The sequence below is a fragment of the Orcinus orca genome, chromosome 1 (assembly GCF_937001465.1).
Source record: "Orcinus orca chromosome 1, mOrcOrc1.1, whole genome shotgun sequence".
Taxonomy (NCBI): domain Eukaryota; kingdom Metazoa; phylum Chordata; class Mammalia; order Artiodactyla; family Delphinidae; genus Orcinus; species Orcinus orca.
The window spans coordinates 129,146,079-129,159,827 of NC_064559.1; the positions used below are offsets into that span (position 1 = coordinate 129,146,079).

The following is a 13,749-nucleotide window of genomic DNA, read 5'->3' on the forward strand; positions in this document are numbered from 1 at the left end:
TAGAACTTAGGAATGGCAAAAAGAACTAACTCATTCTTGTGGTATTTTCTAAATCCATAATACACAAATGAGTAGTCACATGGCTGATAGAAATATCAGTATACTGTAGCTTGTTGTTTCTTTCTCTCACTTTTTGTTTTAAGTAGATTTTATTTTTTAGAGCAGTTTTAGGTTTACAGCAAAATTCAGCAGAAGGCACAGAGATTTCCCATTTACCCTCTGCCCCCACAGATGCATAGCCTCCCCCGTCATCACCGTCCCTTACCAGAGTGGTACATTTGTTACAGTTGATAAACCTACATCGACACCTCATTTTCACCCAAAGTCCTGATATTTATATTACTCTTCACTCTTGGTGTTACACATTATATATTTTACAAATATATAATGACATGTATCTGCCATTATATTATCATGCAGCGTAGTTTCACTGCCTTAAACATACTCTGTGCTTTGCTTATTCATTCCTCACTGCCCCAGCTCCTGACAATCACTGAATTTTTTTTTTTTACTATCTTTATAGTTTTGCCTTTTCCAGAATGTCATATAGTTGCAATCATACAGTACGTAGCCTTTTCAGATTGACTTCTTTCAGGTGGTAATATGCAGTTAAGCTTCTTCCATGTCTTTCCATGGCTTGATAACTCATTTCTTTTTAGTGCTGAATAATATTCCATTGTCTGGTTGTACCACAGTTTAGTTATCCATTCACCTGCTGAAGGATACCTTGGTTGCTTTCAAGTTTTGGCAATTGTGAATAAAGCTGCTATAAACATCTGTGTACAGGTTTTTGCGTATACATAAGTTTTTAATCCCTTGGGTAAATTCCAAGAAGCACAGTTACTGGGTCATATGGTAAGAGTATGTTTAATTATCTGAGAAACTGCCAAACTGCCTTCCAAAGCGGCTGGACCATTTTGCATTCCCACCAACAATGAATGAGAGTCCCTGTTGCTCCACATCTTCATCAGCATTTGATGTTGTCAGCGTTCTGGATTTTGGCCATTCTTATGGGTTTGTACTGGTCTCTCATTGTTTTAATTTGCATTTCTCTAATGACATATGATGTGGAGCATCTTTTCACCTGCTTATTTGCTATCTGTGTGTCTTCTTTGATGAAGTGTCTGTAAAGATCTTTGGCCCGTTTCTTAGTCGGTTTATTCATTTTCTCATTGTTGAGCTTTAAAAGTTCTTTGTATATTTAGGATAACAGTCCTTTATCAGATATATCTTTTGCAAATAGTTTTTCCCAGTCTGTGGCTTGTCTTCATTTTCTTGATAATGTCTTTTAAAGAATAGAAGTTTTTTATTTTAATGAAGTCCAACTTTTCATTGTTTCTTTCATGGATTGTGCCTTTGGTATTATATCTAAAAAGTCATTGCCAAACCAAAGGTTGTATAGAGTTTCTGTGTTATGTTCTAGGAATTTCATGGTTTTGCATTTTACGTTTAGGTCTATGATCCATTTTGAGTTAGTTTTTGTGAAGGGTGTAAGATCTGTGTCTAGATTCTCTCCTTTTTTTTTTTTTTTTTTTTGCATGTAGATGTCCAGTTTTTCCAGCATCATTTGTTGAAAAGACTGTCATTGTTCCATTGTGTTGCCTTCACTCTGTTGTCAAATATCAGTATTTATGTGGCTTTATTTCTGGCTCTCTATTCTGTTCTTTTGACATACTTGTCTCTTCTTTCACCAATACCACACTGTCTTGATACTATAGCTTTATTGTAAGTACAAAGTCAGTACGTACTTATTGAAGTCAGGTAGTGTCAGTCCACTAACTTGGTTCTTCTTCAATATTATGTTGTCTGTTCTGTGTCTTTTGCCTCTCCATATAAACTTTAAAATTAGTTTATTGATATCCACAAAATATTGATAATTTGTTGGGAATTTGACTAAGATTGTATTGAACCTATAGATCAAATTGGGAAGAACTGACTTCTTGGTAATACTGAGTCTTCCTATCCATGAACATGGAATATATATTTCATTCTTATTTGATCCTGTTTTTCAGAGTTTTATAGTTTTCCTCATATAGATCTTATACATATTTTGTTAGATTTATATCTAAGTATTTCATTGTTTGGGGTGCTGTTGTAAATGGTTATGTGTTTTTAATTTAAAATTCCAATTGTCCAGTAGAAAAGTGATTGGCTTTTGTGTATCAACCTTATATCCTATAACCTTGCTATAATCACTTATTAGTTCTAGGAATTTTTTGGTCATTTCTTTCAGATCATGCCATCTGCCAACAAAGACAGTTTTACTTCTTCCTTCCCAATTAGTACACCTTTTATTTCCTTTTCTTATCCCGTTACATTAGCTAGGACTTTATAGTATAATGTTGAAAAGGAGTGATGAAAGGGGACATCCCTGCCTTGTTTCTGATCTTAGTGGAAAAGCTCCTAGTTTCTCACCATTAAGTATAATGTTAGCTGTAGGGTTTTTGTAGATATTTTTTATCAAATTGAGGAAGTTCCCCCTCTATTCCTAGTTTACTAAGAGTATTTTTTAATCATGAATGGATTTGGATTTTATCAAATGCTTTTTTTCTCCATCCATTAATATGATCATGCGATTTTTCTTCTTTAGCCTGTTGTTGTGATAGATTACATGAACTGATTTTCAAATGTCGAACCAGACTTGCATACATGGAATAAATCCCACTTGATTGTGGTGTATAATTATTTTCAAACACTGTTGGATTCAATTTGCTAATATTTTGTTGAGAATTTTTGCATCTGTGTTTGTGAGAGATACTGGTCTATAGTTTTCTTGTAAAGTCTTTGTCTGGTTTTGGAACTAGGGAAATTCTGGCCTTGTGGAATGAGTTAGGGAGTATTCCCTCCAGTTCTATCCTCTGAAAGAGATTGTAGAGAAATGGTATAATTTCTTTAAAATATGGAATGCTTTTTATTTTGCAATCATTTTAAACTTACACAAAAGTTGCAAAAATAGTAGAGAATTCCTGTATATCATCCATCCAGCTTTCACTGGAATTAATATCTTACATAACTATAGTACAGTTATCAAGACCAAGATATTAACACTGGTATAATAACTATTAACTAAATTACAGCCTTTATTTGGATTTCACGAGTTTTTCCGTCATCATACTTTTTCTGTTCAAGATCCAATCCGAGATTCCAATCCTGGTTACTTACCAGATCTCCATCGTCTCTTCTAATCTCTGACATTTCTCCAGTCTTTCCTAGTCTTTCATAACCCTTACACTTTAGAAGCAAACTGATCAATTATTTTGCATACAGAGACTACAGTTGTATGATTACATAGTGGGATTCATTCTTTCTTTATTTCTGAATGAAAGTTTGAGCTTTCTAAAGAAGACTGTATTTCGTGTTTGTGAAAATCCTGGTGTTTACATTTTAGCAAGTTGCAGTTATTGTCATATATTACCTTCTTGGGGATCTATAGTTATTTGGAAACTCCTCCTTCACTACAAGGAAATGATGTATCCTCTGTTCTATTTACTACAGCAGTCTTTCTGTCTCCAGTAATGATATGTGAAGTATCAGGTGAGGAATAACTTTCTTATTGCAGAATATAGTTCCTAAATTAATAATTTTTTAAATTTTATAAGTTATCTTTAAAACCCTTATGTAGGTTCCTCAGAAAGTTAAACATAGAATTACCATATGATCCACCAATTTCACTCCTAGGTTTACCCAAAATGATTGAAATCAGGGACTCAAACAGATACTTGTACACCAGTGCTCATAGCACACTAGCCAAAAGGGGAAAACAACCCTAGTGTCCATCAACAGATGAATAGATAACACAATGTGGTGTATACATACAATGGAATATTATTCAGCCATAAAAAGGAATGAAATTCTGATACATGCTGCAACATCTATACTTGAAAACATTATGCTAAATGAAATAAGCCAGACCAAAAAAAAAGACAAATATTGTTTAATTCCAGTTATATGATGTACCTAGAATAGGCAAATTCATAAAGAGTAGAATAGAGATTACCAGGGCCTGGGAGGAGGGGATAGTGGGGAGTTATTATTTATTGGGTACAGAGTTTCTGTTTGATATGATGAAAAGGTTCTAGAGATGGTTAGTTGCGATGGTTGCACACACTATAAATGTTCTTAATGATGCTGAATTGTACACTTAAAAATGGTTAAAAGGGTAAATTTTGTTATGTGTATTTTACCACAATTTTTAAAAAGCCTTATCCAACTATTGCTCTCCTTCCCACCCCCCACTTATTGGATCATTTTAATCCAATATATATTTTTTCCATATTTCACAGATTAATTTTTTTCTGAGAAACCTTAAGTAGCATTATCATGGTAACGCTGACATTATAAAAACTGTATTTCATCCGTCATTAGAAGTTTGAAAAAGTTTCATCTCAAATTTATTTGAATGTGAATAAGATAAATTATGACACTAGTTTTTGATTAGTTATGAAGATCAATAATATTAGAAGCATAAGCTTAGAGATTCATTTTATCCTATTGTCTTGGGTCTTGTGATTGACATTCACATAAAGTTTAGCCTCTGAATGATCTAACTGCAAAATGTACCACTCACATTCATCAAACCTCCTGACATTGTGCCTCGGATTCTCCAGAAGTAAGAAGGAGTGCAGATACCTGCTTGAATTGTAGGGAATCTAGGGGCTAGGGACGTATATAGACTAATAAGCTCCAGACTCGTAACACCATTTGCTAGCTTGTTCGGTCTCATGATTGGCAGCACGATCAAGAAGCAGTTCTCAAAAGAAGAGAATACTGGGCAAAACAAAGATAGATATCTGCCATACCAGGTCATTTCATTAATTCATTCAACAAATATCTGTCGAGCAGCTGTTATATGCTAAACACTGTTCCGAGGGCTTGGGGTACATTAACTAACAAAACAGACGAATAACCCAGCTCTCACATAGTTTACCTTTGAGCTGGTCTTTTCAGCAGCAAAAGTGTATTGGGACTTGGGCAGCCAGCAGATGTGACATAAAGTGCTTAAACTTCTGAGGTTAACCTGTCCCCTGTTTGTTGGTCAGTTAGTTGAAGTCTTTGCATTCAGGGTGGATAGCAAGCTGGCATTTATGTCAGAGTGATGTTCTTCTGCAGAGTTCTGCTGTAGCTTCCAAAGATTCAGACCAGTGGATGGTGTCACTGTGGTTCAAGAGTCCTTAGCATCTAGAATGAAGAGATGAGCTGGTACTGTGTCAGTCCGAGGGGACAGAATGTTGGTAAGAGCCAGTCAAGTTATTGCAAGGTTTCAGTCTCAGACCAAAATGGGATGAAAAATCAGGAGCCTAGATGGAATTATGCATGATGGGCCTCAAGCTGACGTTCAGTAGACACACAGGAATGCAGGGGCTTTCCACACACACCAGGTCCATGCTTAATGCAGAAATACTAATTCCAGTTTACAGGCCAAGCCCCTGGAAAGGGTGGCACACTTGCCAGTCTTGGTTAGATTGACCTGGGACATTGGCAGACAAGAAATGACTATAAGATGGTGGTAAACAGATGCTATTGGCAAGTAAAAATAATTGTTAGTGTTTATTAGCCAAACCCACATTTTCATTGTATCCTCAAAACAAAAACAAACTAGGAAGAAAAAGAAAGCTCTTTGAGATCAGAACTCTATTTGCGACTATTAAAAATTCAGATTTAACTTGTTTAAACAAAAAAGGAAAAATTTTCAATACTGGAAATACAATGATGATTAAGACAGATCTCCCCTGTTCCCTCCCCCATCCTGATCTCACTGTTTGGAGCAGTAACATTTTCCCCTTTTGGGGGGATATTAGGAAATACAGTTATATATTTCAGTGCTGGAAACCACATACAGTTCTAGGCACCACACTTTTAAAGGGCCACTGACAGATTGGAGCATGTTCAGAGGAAAATGACCCAGATAGTAAGGGAACATGAAACCAAGTTATATGAGAAACAGTTGGAGGAAGCAGGGAGATTTAGCCGAAAGAAGAGAAGATTAACCAGAGAGTATTACAGAGACCACAGTTTTCAGATTCTGGCAGAGATGCTGCGTAGGCTAGGGATTCATCATGCTCTGCCCACTGGAGCCTCCCAGAACGAGGGCCACTGAGGGGGAGATACAGGAAGAACATCGAAAAGAACTTGATAAAAATCAACGCCATGGCAGAAGGAATGGACATCACTGGAGGCAGATACCAAGCCCCATATCTCTGGAATTATTCTAACAGAGGATGTCAGTCAGCACCTGCTCACATCATACCTACTCCATGGGCCTTCCCAGACCCTACATGGCCAGTTATATCTCTTCCCCTGTTCTTCCTTTGTACTTTTAGCTCTCTGAGGTGCTGCCATGGTTTTCCTTGTACTTTAGTTCCGTTTATATATGTCTCTCTCCCTAGTGATTCTCAACCCTTTCAAACTAATGTATTCTTTTTATAACAAATATAACACACCCTTCCCTATCCTGAAATGAAATTCATAGTTAATATAACCCACCTATGCAGCACATAATTTCAAAAATACAATATAATGCCCTAGTTGCAATTAAAGGTAGAAAGAAAAAGAAAGTAATTTGTAATCAAATTACATGTTTTACAGTATCTCCAGGTATGACCACACCAGGAGACACAGTAAAGTAGATATTTGGAATGTGGGAGTAGCACGATTAGGGCAGCTACAATGCAGACTGGTATAGGCACATTGCATGGGTAACTTTTCAAAAACTATGAGTAGGTTTGCTGCCCATGATGTAATATTCTTTTTCTTTTTCTCTTTAATTTTTTTCAATTTATAAGTTATTTTATTTTAATATATGTAACATAAAGTATATCATTTTCATCATTTTTAAGTGTACAGTTGTATGGCATTAAGTACATTCACATTGTTGTGTAACTGTCACCACCTTCCATCTCCAGAACTTTTTCATCTCCCCCAACTCCTGATGTAATTTTCTTAAGTAGTGAACACTCTTGGTAGAAGTCCAAACAAAACAAAGTACAACAGTGTTCCTTCAGTTTCCATGGTTTTCTATTCGGAAAAATTCAGTGTATATATAAAACAGGCAAAACAATTTTTGTTTTTCTTTGTCAAACAGAATTAGGTTCTAAGCTCAGATAATTGTAAATGGATTATCACCCGTATGGATGACCAGTGAGATACAGGATAGTGCTTTGTTGTATGAAGCAGACTAAATATTGCAGAATATCTGTATCACTGGCACCTGTCCACTAAGCGCAAGTAGCACCCCTCAGTCACTGTAACAACCAGAAATGATCTTGTTAGTTCCCTAATATATTACCACCATTGAGAGCCAGACTATACAGTACATGAACTCTGAAAAGGCAAGCCCCAGTTTTGTTCTCTTTTAACTTCCTTAGTACTTGGTACAAGAGGCTCTCAGTGTTTATTAAAGTAGAGAGCGTAGTAGAGAGGATGCCCAGATATCCCTCAAGTATCTGTAACTCAGCTTTTCTAAACTAAACAAGGTATCATCTTCCTCTTCTCTAACCCGCTCCTCAATCTGTCTTACTTCCTTTATTCTCAGTCTTTACAGTAGTCTTAAAAAGCTAGAAACTATGGATTCATCTCCCTCACTGTGTACATCCAGTGGGTCACAGGCCATCACTTCTGCTGTCCAAACAACAGCATCCTCTGTCTCCCCTGCTCCAACCTTCCTTTATATCTTCCTCCAGACTATTATAATATGCTTGTTTGCTGGCCTCCATGGTCGCCCCCCTTCAAATATACCGTGAACTCTGAACATTCCATCGACATGCCAAGCCCTCCATGTTTGGGTAGTGTAGTCCCCTATGCCTAGAGAAACTGTTACCTTTTTCACCTTGAAAAACTCCTCCTCATACATCAAGACCCAGCTTAAATGTCTCCTCCTTGGGTCCCAGACCTGAGACAGAATTACTCACTCTGCGTCTCTGTTCATATCTTGGTTGTGTCATATTCTTGCGTTAACCTTTATTTGTTTACATGCCTGTGCTTTCTGCCAGACTGAGAGTTCCTTGAATAGAAGTTAGTTGCTCAGGCTTTGGAGTCAGTGGCTAGAGTTTGAATCCTACATGACTTGGCGATCCTATGGTCTTGGGCAAAGTCCTTAACCTCTGGAAGCCCCAGTTTTCTTATCTGTAAAATGGGGATAATATACTGCTTATAAAGTGTTTAGAACAAAGCTTGCAATGTTAATCATTTTCATTGGCTTTGTATCTGTCCAGCACCTCATAAGAAACAAAATAGAGAGGGTGCTTTACCAGCTCTTTTGAATGAAGGAAGGACGGACTGCTGATATTGTCAGATTTGGAGATTTTATTGTTTAGTCGTGTTCAAACGGATGTTATATTTGGCACGTATAGCCAATTTTATCATGCATAAATTTATCCATGGAAAATATTCTTAAAAGAAAAAGGGGATCTGTTTTCTGCTCTGACTTTTTATAGGTTCATTAAAAAGCATTCATTCTGAAACAGTAATGTAAAAACGCTTGGGCCTGTAAAGTCCATGCCCAGTGTGGAAAATTATGTGCCTAGAAACTCCTGTTTTCTGGATTTTGACTTGCATTTTCCAAAACATGAAGTGTGGGGATTGTCACTTGTCTCTTATTCATCTGAACAGGTGAAGATCAGCGAGCACCTCTGGCATTGTTGAGCCAAACTCTGTGACTGTCCTACACTTGTCTCATCTTCAGTACAAAATATATATTCTTATTCAGCTTATGACTCAGTTGTTTGTTTTAAAAACTTTTAAGTGCTGTTTGCAGTGTAAAACCAAATCCTAAATTTTAAAAACTTCCATAGCTAATACTCTGCTAAATGTTTTCAATCCTGACATTTAATCTCCATGAACTGGAGCTCTCTGATTTCACTGTTTGCAGCTAGTAAATGTCACTCTAAACATTGTTGCTTTCACTCACACTTAAGCACTTTCATCTGCAGTGGGTGCAGTGTGTCAGAGAATTCTTTGTGTGCTGCTCTAGTGAGGGGAAAAAAAGACGAAGTCCGGCCTTTAAACAGACTGAAAAAAACTGCTTGGAAGGCAGCGATGACCCTGTTTTTTATATGGTGTTTGTGAACACACAATCCTGAGTTCTACCAGATTCTCTTAAAAAGCAACTATATTAGCTCAGTCAGAACAGGGTCCCCGCTGAGGTCATACGTGGTTGCCCGCCAAGCAGCTCCTCCCTCTTTTGTGACTGGAGGGGGATCGGTGGGGAAAAGGGGTAGAAGATGCGGTCATTCCTTTAATTTCACTTTTGCCTGCAGGAGGAATCTTGTCATCCTCTGGCTCCCCAAACTATTTTCAACCTGGGTGTTTTATTTCTTAGTTCCTGAAGGCTGCTGGCACACAGGACAGCCCTCGCTTTTCATCATCTTGACATGAAATGGAAAATCAGTTTGTGGCTGTTTTCATAGCTAGTGATTTACTCTCGTCCTTTTATCTGCCTCCACTTTATTCTCTTTGTTTGGACATACTTTTATTTCCTGTCTCTATGGCCTCTTGTTCTCCTGGGATTTTTCTGTTCATTCTTCCTTCCCCTGCCTCCTTCCCATCCTCCATTCCCTGAAATCCCTCTGGGCCTCATTCTCCCCTTGGTCCCCAGGCCCTTGCCCTGCCCCTTTTGTGCACATCCTGCTTCATGCTTGGCTGCCTGCCTTTCTCCTCCCTGGTCTGTTACATGCACTGCTGGTGCCACCTGCACTGCTTCTGTCATCCTCCAGGTCCCTCTTCATGTACCTGAGGGCTCAGTCAGTACAGCGGACAACAGGCAGACAGGCTGAACTCGTCCCTAGTCACTGCTGTAGACAGATTATCAGCTAAGTTCTTAGGCAGACATGTGTTTTTAAGGTAGTTAATGCCTACACCAGCCTTTGTTTCCAGTTTTCTGGCAGCCATGCTGAAGCATGAATTGAAGCCTGGAAATAGAACACTCTACAAGAAGCACGGAAGTGGGAATTTTAGAAAACCATGGGCTCTTCTGTCAGACATAGATTCAAGTCTCTGTGGTTTTTTAGCTTTGTGGCCTTGGACAGATTCATTCATTCATTTAACAGATATTTATTGAGTGCCTCTTTTGTGCCTGTTGGCTTTTAGGGAGCCAATTAATAGCCCTCTGTCTTCCTCTCTTATGTTCTCAACCAGTTGAGAAATAAGACAGTAGAAATCAAAATATTAGCTTTATCAAATGATGAAAGCCAGATTGGAGGATGTGGCTAATATATGCAGCCACCATGTGTTTCCGTCTCTGCTAAATTAGGCCACAGGCCCGCCTCTCTGCTTAGCACACAAGCCAGGTATACAGGATAGATGTTGAAGACAGACAAGCTGAAAAGAAGAGAGTGAAAAAAGCCCAGGGGGCCTGGCTGAGCTGTGCATCCTCAGCTGTTCTCCTAACCTAGTCACTGATGGGTAGGCCACTCCTCCCCCCCAGGGAAGGGCTGAGTGAGAAGACCGAGCAGAAACTTCACGCCTCCTTCCTGGGACCTGGAAACTCCCTTCCTTCCAGGGAAACAGGAAGGTTGAGTATTTGCCCTTAAAACTCTAAGTGGTATACTTAACCAGCGATTACCATAGGAGACAAAATAAATATTGCCGGTCTATTTCCTCACCTATAAAATATGAATAATCTTACCCATCTCTTATTGTGGCTGTGGAGACTAAGATGAAATGAGATACTGTTCACAAAGAATATGAGTACCTGTTAGCTGTCATTCTTTGACCAGGACCAGCCTAAAGTAGAATTAGTCATTCAGTGGCTTGATATGTCTTTGTTGCCCTCTATCTTCTCTTTTTGAACCCCGGTTTGGTCATTTTCCCCCTCCTCACTACTGCTTAAAAAAAAAAAGGGAAGGAATACTGGTCCTAAAGCTTTTGATTTCCAGTAAGCACACTGGCCAGATCTTTTCTAACCCTGGCATATGTGTTACAAATTTTGGACAAATTTTGGACAAAGCAGCATTTTGGATAATTAAGTCTACTTTAGAACTACAAAACTACTTGTTCCTGAAGGGTCACCAAAGTACAATACATGGCTACAAACAGGTATATTATTACATGAGAAATGTATGTCCTGATTCCTCACATTTATTATTATATTAACTTAAACGATATTCATGAGTTTCTCTATTACCATAGAAAATACTGCAGGTGAGCCTTGAAACCACAACGATGAAGGAAAACAGTACAGATAGTGAGTTTTAGGGAAAAACTTTTTTTTTTTTTTTGCGGTACGCGGGCCTCTCACTGTTGTGTCCCCTCCCGTTGTGGAGCACAGGCTCCGGATGCACAGGCTCAGCGGCCATGGCTCACAGGCCCAGCCACTCCGCGGCATGTGGGATCCTCCCGGACCGGGGCACGAACCCGTGTCCCCTGCATCGGCAGGCGGACTCTCAACCACTGCGCCACCAGGGAAGCCCCGGGAAGAATTTTTAATTCAGGGTATTTGGACTTTATTTTGAGGGCAGCAGGAAGCCACTGATGATAAATGCTAACGGGGTCAGATTTGTATTTTAGGAGAAAGCCATGTAGCAGCACTACGAGAGTGAAACCGAGGAGAGGGCGGGGCATGCAAAGCAGGGAGGAGGTGAACCAGGTGAGAGGGGAGTTGGCCCACACCAAGTAGTGGAGATCAACAGCAGCGCCCAGATTTAAGAGGCTTTAGGAGTAGAATTGGCAGGGTTTGGGTGAGAAGGGGGAAAGAGAGTAATGTATCTGGTAAGAGGGCTGTTTTCTAAAGTTAAAATAATAAGAATTCAAATGGCAGTGCTGCCAGAGGCCCTTCCTCAGCAGGATTAGAGGGTTAACATGGGGAATCCAGCCTGAGAGAGTCAGAGCCAAAAGAGAGATTAACTTGGCCAGTAAGAGGGGCTGGACCAGTCCCCCAGGAGAGAACAGAGAAGGAGCCCTCTGGCAGGTTAAAGCTGCAGGGTATGGCATAACAGATTTGCCTTCCACTAACGGGAAAGAGAGAGGAGGAAAAAGGAAGGCAGAAAAAGAAATAAGCCAAAGTGTTGGGGGCTTTGGGGGGCCACTGTCAAGAGTGCCATGATGTTGCAGATTCTCCTGCCTCGTGCATAGTTATGTCAACCATTCACACAATAAGGCACATGAAGCCTTATTTCAGTTTTTCCAAAAAACAGGTCTCACAAAAGTACTTAGGTGGATACTAAGCTAGATGTTTTTTGTATTGTGAACTATATTTTCTTTGGGTTTTTTTCATTGCATTCTTTTATTGCGTGGGATAGAGAGAATTCAATCCCTGGGACAGGCTCTCTCCTTGTAGTATGTTTTTATAGGATGTTATAGAACTTTTCAGTTTTAAAACAAGGATCTGAAAACAGTAAACAAGAAAAGATCAGTGAATACTTTTGCAAGGTGGAAGGGGAAGGAAAGGAGAACGACTTTATGGCTTTAGAACAGTCCATGATGTTCTTCTCTCACCCTTTTATATCCATAGATTGTATTAATTGGACATAGCACTCTGTGCCCCTCATAACAGCAGTATTGGGCATATCCATGGTGAACATATATTTTACTTTTGTAAGTGATTACATAAAACAATGGAAAACTATTTTCTCTATCTGTTTAAAGGCTAAAGTTTTTCCCGCCATTTCCTAGTTTTTAAAGACTCAGTATTGGAGCGGGGAATTTTAACTAATGACATACTATAAAAGGGTTTTGTTCAATATTTGTAGAGGCAATGTTTAAAACCATTGTTTTTTCTGAGGTATTTTGTTATGTTAAACTGACCACAACTAGAGAGACCCAGCAGTGAATCAGCAATTTCTGCCAGCTCCCCTAAGATTTTTGCTGTGCGCCGGTTTTGTGCAAAGTGCTTGACGGGCTGAATGCAGTGCCACATTTCTAGATTGTGGGCTCCCTGATTGCTTACTCAGCTTCCCAGGCCCAAGTGCTGAGAAAAATGCCAAGCATCATTATAATACCTGTTGACCGTAAACAGACTGCCAGTTACTTCTCCGGCAAAAATGAGTTTACTTGGGATCAGCAAAGAATTGCAATCTGAAGGTCTGCAACCATGGTCAACTATGCGCAGATCCCTGCTGCCAGGCCACAAGGAGAGGGGAACTCTTTTAAAGAGGGGAAAAGGAAGCTGGAAGGGCGATAGTAAACAGAGTCCATCGGAGGAGTTGGAAGAAGAGTGGCTTTTCATTGGCTGAGTTGTGAGCTTATTTATTTATTTATTTACTTACTTATTTATTGCAGTGCGGGGGCTTCTCATTGCAGAGGCTTGTCTTTGTTGTGGAGCATGGGCTCTAGGCGTGCGGGCTTCAGTAGTTGTGGCTCATGGGCTCTAGAGCACAGGCTCAGTAGTTGTGGCACCCGGGCTTAGTTGTTCCACGGCATGTGGGATCTTCCCAGACCAGGCTCGAACCTGTGTCTCCTGCACTGGCAGGCCGGATTCCCAACCACTGCACCACGAGGGAAGTCCCGGGACATAACTATTGAATTTATGAATAAATTTCCTAATAGGGTCATACAGATGAGACCACGCAGAATGATGGGTTAGTGGTAGTTATTAGAATTACTACATGGATTTTAAACATACTTGATTATAATTAACGTCAAATTTAACGTTAGCATCTGTAACATGTGTGAGTGTCTGGCTCTAGTTCCCCTCCAGAATTCCCATTGCCAACATTTCCCCAGACCAGAGGGAGCTAGTCTTGTTTCTGCACCCGGCTCTCTGTTTCAAAGACTCAAACCGCAGTGGGTCAGGCGGGGGAGGCTGAATGGGGTTAG

General features: G+C 39.6%; 1 protein-coding gene across 6 annotated transcripts in view; it reads left to right on the top strand.

Moving 5' to 3' along the window:
* ALG14 (ALG14 UDP-N-acetylglucosaminyltransferase subunit) overlaps positions 1–13,749 on the top strand; it is a 244,741-nt gene that overhangs the window by 67,887 nt on the left and 163,105 nt on the right. The gene's annotated exons all lie outside the window — the stretch shown is intronic.